This window comes from Lycium ferocissimum, chromosome 9, assembly GCF_029784015.1.
Source record: "Lycium ferocissimum isolate CSIRO_LF1 chromosome 9, AGI_CSIRO_Lferr_CH_V1, whole genome shotgun sequence".
NCBI lineage: Eukaryota > Viridiplantae > Streptophyta > Magnoliopsida > Solanales > Solanaceae > Lycium > Lycium ferocissimum.
This window is the reverse complement of record NC_081350.1, coordinates 44,980,606-44,993,485: the sequence shown is the minus strand read 5'-3', so window position 1 is coordinate 44,993,485 and position 12,880 is coordinate 44,980,606.

The following is a 12,880-nucleotide window of genomic DNA, read 5'->3' as shown; positions in this document are numbered from 1 at the left end:
ACTAAAAGGAACATAAATAAAATATCATAATCAGCAACATATAATATTGTTGCTTACCTTTCGCTTTCATAACACAGACTCTTCGCCGCATGCAATTAACTTCCTCCATATAATTAGGTGTTTGGACATAATCTGGATGAGATTTGAATTTTTGTTTTTTTGATATTGAGGTTGAAAAAGTGTACCTAAAAGTTTAAGTTGTTTATGGACATGAAAATAAATTGAAGTGTTGTAAGAGAAAACTAGAAAAACTCCTAAAATCTATGTAAAAAAATAAATTAAAATAATGGATGTCTGATAAACAAACACCAAAATCTATGACCATACGAAGCCTTAGTGTTTAATTTATCAGAAAATTAAAATTACAACGACAGAGCTTAAAGGAAAGTCGATTGAAGGAGGACACTACAATAAAGTATAGAAATCGCAACAATTTCTTTTAAATTTGGTAATAATTTTGTTTTATTGTTGGCAAATGAATTTTTTGTTGTCAAAGAATTTACTTTTGTTGCCATAGTATTGACTATTGTTGCAAAAAGTACTTTTGGCAATAAAAAAAATAAAATTGCAGCCGTTGAGAAAAGTTCATACACACAATTTTGAGCTGATTTTTAAGCTTTGAACGAGATATACACATTTCATACATTTTTCATACCGTTTTCATACACTAAATTTTGAGGGAACTTGTTAAGTCTTGAGCGAGATATACGTATTTCATACAACTTTCATACATAAATTTTTGAGAGAAAAAAAAAAAAAATTAAAAAAAATAATTAAATTAAATTTTTTTTTTTAAAATAAAAAAATAATTTAAAAAAAAAATCATGTCTTGTATAGGGTTTGTAATGTTATGTTTTGTAAATAGAAACCTATCATCACGTTTCGTAAATATTTCTCCTTAGTATGTATATATACATGCTTTACCCTTTGTTTTATGCCTTTTTGCTTTAAAATGCCCTTTAAGGGCTAAATTTTTTTTTTTTTTTAAATACTAGATGAAAAATAATTGGGCTCGCGCTGTAGACTTAAATATTGGACCTCTGTATAGGCCTTTCTAGTTGGGCCTTATTTCCAAGATTGGACTCTTTCTTTTCATATTTTTGCGGGGATTCCTTCAAAGTCACTGGTCTTTAATTGTTGCCCTTTGCCTAAAAATCTATAGGTTTTGAGTTCAAACTCCCGCTCAATCAATAATTGAAAAAAATCACAAGGTAGAGTTTTGGATTCAAACTCGGGTCATTTGCACGATTGTCCTTCAAAGGCACTTGTCTTTAATTTTTGCCCCTCAAATTGGTGGTCTTTAATTTTTATTCTTCGCTAAAATTCCCTTGGTTTAGGGTTCGAACCCCTGCTCAGTCAAAAATTAAAAAAAAAATAAAAAAAAATCACAAGGTAGAGTTTGAATTCGCAAGGCGGAGTTTTACATGCAAAACTCTCCCTCAGGCAGAGTTTCAAACTCTACTTAAGGTAGAGTTTTGCCTTCACCAGAGTTTCGAAATTTCAATGGAAAGTTAATGTTTGAATACGAAAGTTGTTTTTCAATTCTCTCTTAAGGCTATTTCACATTGGATGAAATAAGCACTGTATAAGTTGTGTCAAAACTTTTCCTTAGATGTCACATGTAAAATTCAAGGGGTTTAACTTTGCCACTTGGACTCGAGACGTTGATACCTTTAATAATGCCAAAATCTATTGCTTTGGATAAAAGATGATCAATCATTTACGCCTTGTCAGTTAAGAAAGCTCTCGGAGGTGTTAAAGTTGAAGTTACACACGAGAGGAAATATTCGAAGGAAATACCGAATTTCAAGGTTGACATCACAGCCAACAAGGGAGCTAATATACATCTAGTTTCACATAACTTCAGTTCTATTTTTGTTTTTGCAATTTTGGTGGCTCCGTAATGTAAAGAAACGGATCATGGGCGTAACTCAACCCTAAAAGCTAGTTTATGAGGGGAGGATTGTCTAAGTCCATATAAGGAGACCACCCATCTCATTAACCACCGATGAGGGACTTTTTTCATTCTTCAACACCCCACCTCACACTCGGGACTAGACATCTGGTGCGTGGGCAATTTAATTTGGGGGCCCACATCGGGTGAGATGGGTCCTGCTCTGATACCATGTAAAGAAATGGATCATGGGCCTAACTCAACCCCAAAAGCTAGCTTATGAGGGGAGAATTGCCCAAGTCCATATAAGGAGACCACCCATCTCATTGGACTTTTTTCATTCTTCAACACATAATGCTTTACTTTCTTATGCTCATTACAGTTTTCCTATTGATGAGGAAAAGAACATGAAATCGATCATCGAGTATTTCCCGAGTGTATGGATTTACCATTCAGTATCCTCATCTACCTTGTCTCCTCGTGGGAAGCCAAAGTAAGAAAGTATATTACTTACCGATGGAGGTAAACATGTGGAGCTACATCAAGATTCAACTCACTTTTATCTCAAGAGAAAAGTTTTCCGATAATGATTGTTATAATAGGCTTGTAAGATACTTGAGGGACGAGAGGTACACCAAAAGGCCGGATCGAGGCCGGATCGCTTCACTCTTAAAATCGTCGTGCCAAAGACCACGGGAACAGAAATGGACATTTTGCAGGTTTGTCAACTCATTTTCAGATTCTGTTTGATTGTATTTGATTTTATTCACCAGACACAATCTAAACACTAAGTAGGATTATAAAGAGAACTTTTTATTATTCGAAAGTACCAACTAGTTATGAACGGTTTGATAGCCTCCTCCACCCAAATTGTGCATGCACTTTTGATATGATCCTAAATGGCACAAATGGCACAAGGATGCTTAGAAGGACGTGGAGGCTTCTACACCAAGTGGCTAAAAGCGCAAAGGGCTAAAAGTGCAAATTGTCGCTATAAGATGCAAATCATGGCCAAGATTCCAAATTCAAGGCTAGGGATGTAATTTGGGCTACAACTGCAAGACAATTGGTGTTTGTAAGATGAAAATCCCATGTGGGGCTATTTTCGCAAAGAGCCACTTTAGGGCCTTTGTTGTAAGAGCTTTTAGTACAAATAAGACACTAGTCTTTCATTTCTTGCTTAGCTTATGCATTATGAGAAGATGAATACTCTTGTTGGGTAATAGTTTGTTTAGCTAGGTAGTTATAGTTTTAGTGATAGACAACAGTGGATTCCATCGTTGGCTTATGAACCTCATTTCCATTGATTTCATGAAGAGTTGTATTTCAAGTAGTATAGGTTCTCTTGATTGAATCCAATTGGAAGGGTTTAGGTTTGAGTTCCTTGATATCAAATCTAGCTAGATTTCAAATTTGAGAGTGTTTGGCGATATTTTTAAAAAATCACCATTAAAGGACCTTCAAACCTTGAAGAACACAAAGTGGATTGGTTGATTGGAGGCTTAATCAAGTTCAATTTGGAGTGGGCTTTGTTCTTCTAGTTGAGATGAGGTTAGATCTGAAATTTGAAGCCAATCCGAGTTGAAATTAGAGTACATTGAATTTTGGGTGTTCTTGAGCATCTTCATAAATTCATAAGGAAGATGACACCTAAAGAAGCCCTTTGATCCAAAATTTCAAGTACAAAAAGTGAAAAGGTGTTTGTTATGCCAAATTTAGCAAAACATATGATATAGTAGGGCTAAGGTACCTCAAATACAAGGAATATTCAGAAAAATCCAGCCTAAAGATCGAGTACGAAATACAATACGTCATCGGAAGGATTTTTACGGAAGCAATTTACTGGACCGTAAATTAAGGCGTGGATGGTTCCAAATTTGAGCTCAACATTACGGTTTCTTTTATCGTCACAAGATACGGACCGTAAAATGCACTCCTCAAATGCATTTTATCTTAAGCTTGTACGCTCCCATTTTACGGACCGTAAATCAAAACCCGTCCGTCAATCTTGACCGTCAAATTGACCCCAAAAACTTGTCTCTTTATTCTTTGATTCTGATGCATAAATACGGACCGTAAATTGCACTCCTTAAATGCATTTTATGCTTCTAAACGTAGCCCGCAATGACTTTCTTTGCAGGGGTCATATTACATGCCATTAGCAATCCATATGCAAAGTCATGACCCACTAGATGTGGGTGCATTTACCTGAAATTGTATTGCAAGTTTGTTTTTCAACCCGGTTTCACTTCATTTTCAGTTTTAGTTTCGTTAGGTATTTGTTCATCCTTTCTTGATCTTCCAAGCTAATTAACACTAGTAATTGACCTTACTTAGTTGTTGATTAGTTCTTGAGTCCCATTTCTTTTTGTGTTAATTCTTTTTCAAGCTTTTCTCATTTTAACCTCGTTGAAACTTCTTTGGCTCAAATCCTTTAATTAGTTTAATCGAGTCATTCGTCTTTCAATTAACAAGAATCTACTCTTCCACAAAGATTAGCAACCTTGTGAATTGATTTGGATAAGGGGTTCTTGACCAACTTTGGAAGAAGCTTTAGGTTGAGTGGTAAGCTTGAGTGCAAATACGAGTGATGTGAGGAACTTTACTACTGATCTTGTTTGCTTGTTTTATAGGTACGAGAAGGTAATTCAGAAGGAGAGGAGATATAAGGATATCATCCATAGCTTCGGAATATTGTGGTGATGATTTGGAGAGTTATGCCTCTAGCAGTGGAGGGTATCACTATGATAGTGAAGGAGACTATGGGGCAGATGATGTGACTTATGACAATGGTCTATATGAGGGTGAAGAGTACTGCTCCGGAGGTGAATATGAGACAAGTGGATCTCATGGGCCTTATAAAGACGATGAAGGAGTAGAGGAGCTTAATGAAGATTCATATGGTGAAGACGAGAGCTCTGAAGAGCCTCATTCTACACACCATGGACATGGAGGCGACTTGAGGTATATTCTTTCCTCACAGAAGCTTGCATGAATTAGGAAGTTGTGATGAATATGAACCTTATGGTTATGCGCTTTGTGGTGACTGTGTCTATGAAGATAGTAATGTTGAACATGATAATTGTGAAGAATCTTCAAGTGGTTATTCACTTATATTGAATTGTGATACCTGCTATTCCAAGCGAAGTGGTATAAATGTGTGGGTTGGACCAAGTAGGAGTCGTCCTAAAAAGAGTAAAGAGTATACATTTCCTACTTCAAGAAATACAATGAATCATACTTCTTATCCTAATACGAAGGTATCATGTTTTCAATATGGGTATGATGTCGAAGGAAAGAGGAGGGAAGTATTGAAAGGTGATGGAAGTGGAAGAAATTCAAGGTCTCAAGTGAGAAATGACACGAAGAGGCGAATTCTTAAGACAAAGGTGAACTTACTTGGTAGTGTGGGGTATGTCCTTATGTTAGATGATTGTAGCTACGGTAACCACCTTGCCTCTCAAGTGGTTGAGACATTGGGTATAGAGTGTGTGATAAAATGAGACCCATCAAAGAGGGTAATTGGTTAATATGTGCGCAAGGGTGTTCTTTACCCATAACAAATACCAAGCGGAGGTTTGGTGTGGTGTACATCTACTAGACAATTGTCACTTGTGTTTGGGGAATCCTTAGTTCTAAGAACATAAGGTTTCATATGGGCAAAAATGGCATAAGTATGTAGTGGACAGACAACGGAGACCTCTCTTTCCACCCGTAATTCCTAAAGATGAAGCAATTGTAAGTGAACCCTGTCATATGGAGAGTGGTCCCGAAATCCCACAATGGGCGAAGAAGAATTTAGAAGATATTCACCTAATGATGGAAGGCTTACGCAAGGAACGACAAATGAAGGTGAAGAAGTCTAATCCTTGTGAAGTGAAAGAGAAGAGCAAAGTGGAGGGTTCCCTTAACCCTTGCAAAGAAGTACTTAGCACTTGTCCCAACTCCCGTGAAATTGAGAGAGAAAATATTGAGAGGAGTAAGGGATTGAAAAGTGACAACTCTTGAGTGGAAAAAAGGAAAGGTTGTGAGGAGTGATGTGAGGGAGTTGTCACAACCCCATTCTAAGTTACCCCATTCTAACTCATGTAACTTTGCTTTCTTCTCTAGTTGTCTTAATGATGGTGCAGGTATTCTTAGAAGCAAACCAAATGATGAACCTCAAACTTTGAAAGTTCATGAGGTAGTTGAAAACTTCCCGAAGAAGCAAATGGACTCCAAATTTGAAAATCGAGGTAAAAGAGAGAATGTTACATGCGAACTTCAAGGTAAAATAGCTAATCTTAATACTTCAAATGATGTGAGTAACCATGATGCTAAAATGAGCGTGAATGATAACTTATCCTTACTTGAGCTTAATGAGCCTTTACGTTGTGATGATCTTAGTGAATCTTCATTGATTGTCAATAATGTAGTTAGTATGGGTGATCCAACACTAGTTGATCCTATTGATGACCATCTTGATTCTTCTTGTGAGATCAATTTGTGTCCACCTAGTGTTGATCCTTATGATTTGCATATTATTACATTGTCAGATGATTTGTTAGTTCACCCAATAGTTGATCCTAGCTATGACCGAGTTGATTCTTCTTGCAAGATCGATTTACGTTCAACTAGTATGGATACTTGTGTTGATCAATTTGATTGCTATGATAGTCCACTAATTGAGAAATTTTGTAATGTGCTTAATGAGCCTCAATTTAGTGATGTTGTCGATATAATTGATCATTTGGATAGTCATGAAAATGAAAATGCTTTGAAAGGTGACATTTGTCTTTTTGAGAGTGAGATTGTATACTTTGATTCGCCGTTGTTCATAGAATCTTCTCTCTTAATCTATGTCTTATTCAATGATAACATGACTAGTGAGGGTGATGTGCATAGTGGATTGTATTGTCATGATGAACATGTAGCCAGCCACCTTTAGGGGTTATAGTGTGTTTTGTGAGTCACTATGGGATAATGATGAGCTTGGTCATAATGACAAGCAAAATTGGACGGAGAATTGTTGACACCATCCTCGTTGACGAAAATTCCTTCTTGAGGGTTTGTTACCAACTTAATTGACCCACGTCGAATTTGGAAAAGACTTCCGAAAGTGATAGGTGCCCTTTAAAGAAGGGGAGTGTCGAAAAAGAAAGTGATACTTTCCTATAAATTGCTAATTTATCATTGCATGTTTAAAATCTTAGTAGCCCAATGCATGATATTGTTCTTAAACCTAGTGAGGTCACATTGGAGGATGACATAGGTGAAGAAGTTATTTTGCGTGACACCTTTCTTTATTACTTATTTGCATATGATGATGCTCTTGTGTGTGATGGGGGGTGCATCTTATGTTCAAAGGGGTCTTTATGGGTTAGATGATTTTTCTCTTAATCGAGATATGTGTATACTCTTCCCTTTTTGATCCCGGTGATACCTTGTGTGATTTAGTCTTGACACTACCTTGGAGGAATCAACTTCTTGATGCCTCACATGAACTTTTGTTTTTGGTAGTGATTGATGTGTGGTTGCACCATAAGTTTGTACCTCCTTGGGATGAGATTATGATTATTGCCTTTTGTGTTAACCCTCATGCGTTGAGGAATATGTCTTCGTATTTCTTCCTTTGGATTTTGCTAGGTTTGGATTCGAAGACGAATCCTTTTGAAGAAGGGGAAAATGATATGATCCTAAATGGCACAGATGGCACAAGGATGCTTAGAAGGATGTGGGATGTTTGGATGATGGCATGGGAAGAGATTGTAGAGGATTCTACACCAAGTGGCCAAAAGCGCAAAGACATAAAAGTGCAAATTGTGATTATAAGATGCAAATCATGGCCAAGATCCCAAATTCAAGGCTGGGGATGTAATTTGGGCTACAATTGCAAGACAATTGGTGTTTGGAAGATGAAGATACCATGTTGGGTTATTTTCGCAAAGAGTCACTTTAGGGCCTTTGTTGTAAGAGTTTTTAGTATAAATAAGACACTTAGTCTTTCATTTCTTGCTTAGCTTTATGCATTATGAGAAGATGAATACTCTTGTTGAGTAATAGTTTGTTTAGCTAGGTAGCTATAGTTTTAGTGATAGACAATGGTGGATTCCATTGTTGACTTATGAACCTCATTTCCATTGATTTCATGAACAGTTGTTCATTTGTGGATTCAATTGATCAATTTCTCTTGCCTTGATTTCAAGCAATATAGGTTCTCTTGATTGAATCTAATTGGAAGGGTCTAGGTTTGATATATCTATGTTTGTCCATATATTCATTATTATTAGGGTCTAGCTTTTATCCCTCTTTTCTCATTCCTTTTTTTTTTTTTTCAATTCTCATCCCAATTTCTTGTTACCCTTTAACTCCGCATTTGGGTATTGATTTGGTTTTTCCCCAAATCGATCTGTTTCAGTAGGTAAATTTCTAATAATCTCTCATAAGACAATTACATAGCTTGTTTTAGTTGTGTTTAATTTGCAGCAATGTTTTTACTTTTAGATGTGGATTGAATTCCAAACCAACACGTTTCAAGATTTTGATTCTCCCTCTTCTAGCTCAATCATTCAACATCGGCATCTACTTCAAATTATTTATATAAATCCTCCTCTGCATCCCGTCATGGAAAGAGGATTTCTCTATTTACAACACTCTGTCTCCCCCCACCCCCCCCCCCCCCCACCACCCAACTTCAATTACAATATGTTACTTCTATCTAACTTGGACTAATCCATTAGAACCCTTATTCAAAATATTTAGCATTCAAAGGATTCATGGTAAATAGATCTTTTTGTGCTAGCAAGTAATCGTTTCGTCTCTCTCTTAAGAATAAAATCATGTAGGTTGGTGACATCATAAGCTCGTTTGGCTTAGCTAACAAGCATTAAGTGTTTAAAAGCACTTCTAAGTGTTGCAATTGATTTTATAAATAAAAATAGCTACGTATTTGGATATAAGTGTTGAAGTTACTTTGGCCTATAGTATTCTCCTATAATAATATTAACAACCAGGCCGTATGCATCATATCTAGAGTCGAGAAACTATCATTTTAATTTCATGCTACAATCAGCGCCGTGTCTACGCTAAATCTATCATTAATTGCAAAGAACCTCCAACGACCCAATTCATGCAATGTGGACCATAATCATAATCTCCATCATCGCCATCTCCTTCCAAGGATGCAACAGAAGCATAATCATAGTCTCGATCATCGTTATCACCTTCTAAGGATGCTGTAAGAGCATAGTCATAGTCTCCATCTAAGCCTATCAATTGGGCCAGGTCGGCTCGGGACCGGCCTACCTAACCCGGCCCATAAGCAGCCCGGCCCCCCAACCCGGTAAGAGGGTGGTGGGCTGGGCTAGTGGAAAATTGGGGCCGGGCATTTCGACACGCCATTTAGCCGATGGCAGGGGCCGGCCCACCAACAGCCCGGGTTCTGGCCCACCGGGGGCTCGGCCCGGCCTGGCCCACTTCGAATTAATTTTTTTTAAAAATATTTAAGTGGTATGTTTGTGTATATCTTGTATATGTTAATGCTATATTTGTGTATATCTTGTGTTATACCCCATTTAGACCGGGTCAAAGCGGAGTACAACATATTGGTGATTCCTATATTATTTTATCTAAGGAGTCGCCACCTAATTATTTAATGGTGAATTAGGACACCTATTATTAAGTAAGTAAATACTAAAAATTAACTCCAATTAATGGTCTACTTAACTTAACGATTCTAGGTAAGGGTTCTAAATATCCTAATGGGAAGGTCTTAGGCATCCATTAGAATCCATTAAATATGGTTACCGACCAAACTCAGGTTAATATAAGGACTAGTGATAAATATAGTATATTAATATCTTGAAAATAACTTGAGAAAAAGATATTCTTAGTTAAGTATTTATGTGATTAAAGTAGAAATCTTTGGCAAATAATGTGAGGACTTTCTAAATTTAAATGAAGAAAATACTAGGACATCCAGCAAGTGGGATAGCTTAAAATCATTTTGTAATCCATGCATGTTGGCATCATTTAAAAGATGGAACTCAGCACTTAGTTATCATTTAAAGGAGTCTTGCAATTTTAAATCCTTGGCTAGAAATATATCACATGAATGTTCAATGATCTTAGAAACCTGAATGGTAAAGTGCTCCAAAGGGCGTAAAAAAAAAAGATGAAAGGTACTTTCTTTAATTAGTTTCTTTTCAAAATTAAAAGTTGCACTTCTATATTAGAACTTGATAATTGTTTGTTTAAAAAAAGGTTTCAGCCAAGACTTGCTTAATAGTATTTCAACTTCCTTCATCATAAGGGAAAACCAATTTTCATTGACTCGAAAAAGCTATTGAAGTTCCGGAAAAAATCAACTTGCACTAGATTCAAAAATCAAATCATACCTTTATTTTTTTTATTTTTTTTATTTTTTATTTTAAAGACCACCAGCTAAATAAAAATTACCGTATAAACAAGTTCTGATTTCATAATTATTGGTATTAAGGACTTTGAAAATGAGAAAAGAACGAAAAAAAGAAAGAAGAAGAAAAAAAGCTATGGGTTTCCCTACATAACATCTACCCCCTTTTTTTTTCTTAAAAACTAATATTATTACTAGTCCTACACTTACGCTAAGAGAATTAGGGACAAGCTAAAAATAAAGTGAAATTATCATAGGACTCAATGAAAGTAAAAACTAGAATGGCAATAAACAGGAGGCGGAAACTTCGTCGCCTCTCGTTCTGCTTGGAGGCGTAGTGGGAACGAAATAGGCAAGAATCATGAATGCAGATCTTCGGCAGCCATATTGAGTCTCAATTCGAGACTCTTTGTTGCTCCGGATGTGTTACATGTAAAAAAAAAAAAAAAAAAAAAAGTGAAGATTAGTATTTGAAGGAAGACATAATACTCTACCTCATATATACTGAGTATACTATTTGATATACTATGAAGAAAATCAACCAATCAAGAGAAGAGCGACAAAGAAAATCATGCTAAGGCACTCAATACTTGAAGATTTCACGTAGACAACAATGAACAGAACTGAAACAAAGCATATAAAACCAATATAACAGAACTGAAACAGGTATAACAGAACTCAGAACATTCTTTAGAGAAACATCAAGAAAACAGTTTCTAAAAAATTCGCATCAGGATGATACTTGTTCTTCTAAATCTTAAACTGAGTTTAAAGAAGATTTCAGCCAGTTCATAGGACCGTTCTACTATTAGAAGATAGCCTTCTCCCGGATTACAAACAATGTACTTCAAGCTCTTTGAATTTTATTCATACTTAGACTACTCATGAGGAAGACATAAACAAAGATTAGAACATTGCAGTATCCAATTCTCAAGCCTAAATTCAGTGTTAAACAAACATGTTAGGATTACCCACTAATACACTTCAGACCCAGCAGCTTAAAACATATTGACAATCTATAGCATTTCATAGATATTGAAAGGTAAAAAGAAAAAGAAAAAAAAGAAAAAAGACTAAATCATATCATAAGGCTAGCTGTCCATCCAAAACATTTAAAGGACATCTTTGTAGCTCATTTGAAAGAGAAAAGAAGAGGTCTAATCTCTAGAGATAATAACTAAATATGGGTATTTAGAGATTCAAGCATTATCAAACTATACAAACCATTGTTCCTTGAAAGTGAAATTAAACATCATGATTCACGGTCTAGGGGGTTCAAGAAATCACAGAAGGCAACACTCACATCTGAAATTAATACTATAGCTGCGAACATTGGAACATGAAGGACGATGGACTCGAAATGAAATACAATGCCTTTATATTTCAATCCACCTAAAGTATAATTATTATGGTTATAATTATTACGTAACCATATTTAAGAAAATTAACATATTTCAAGGATTCAATCATGTCTTTACACAGAAACACACACAAACAGTAGCTAAACATAACGAAAGATTCAAACTAGCATATGTTTTTGGCATTAATTCCACAATATGACAGTTAGGGGAAACCCTAGAGTTGAAACATTCTTATCCCAATTAAAACAGTGATACTCCACCAAGCCATACTTAAACACTTTACTCAAACAATATTGCAATTAACACTACACTATAAGGACCCGAGAGATTTTGCAGAATGGAAGATGAACCCAACACATTGGACAATACAACAGCAGGTTATTAGATTTGCATTTAATGCAACAAACAGAGTTAAAACATGTTTTTTTTAGCATTCCGTATAGAAACATATAAACTCAACTCCCATTTGACTAAAAGGAAATAGCTAAAGTTTAGAAATAGGAGCATGATCAATCTTAATAGCACAGGACATCATGCAAAACAGTCTGATTAACACGCTTAAGCCATTTATAGCCTTATTAACTCATTCGACCAAACCATACCAGACAATGGGCTGAACCAGACTAACATGTACTCTGCTAACCCTGTTTGAAACCAATCAATATCTGATCTATACCGTAGAATGATCAGATGACCAATCTTATCATGACAAAGATATAGACATGATCAATCAACATAGAGCACACACTTAACATAGATGAATAACACTTTAAAGGCATGTTCAAATCAACAGATTAACTAACAACCAATCCATACTTGATATGATAAGTTGCAACATCGAAAACACAGAAGACCAAGTTAAGATGGTCCACAGGGCTACTTAAACCAGGCCAACCGATATAGAAACAAGTTTATTTACCAAACTAAAACTAAGGTAGAAAAGACATTATTCATCTAACTATAGCTGGCGTATGATCCTGCTTAAACATACTAATCTAACTATGTAAGATTATCTGATTAAGATAGGTTAAATAAGCAAAACACAACTCACATGTTTAAACAAGCTATCATACATAAACATGCTTAGCCACACAAACAGAACCAACTCAGGAACATGATTAAGTAAACTATCGCAAAGGACTGACTTAAGTAGGATATGAAACTGCCTAACCATTTCAGAAACAACACATACTCAGACCAAACGAACTACTGATTTTTTGGGCTAACTGAAGT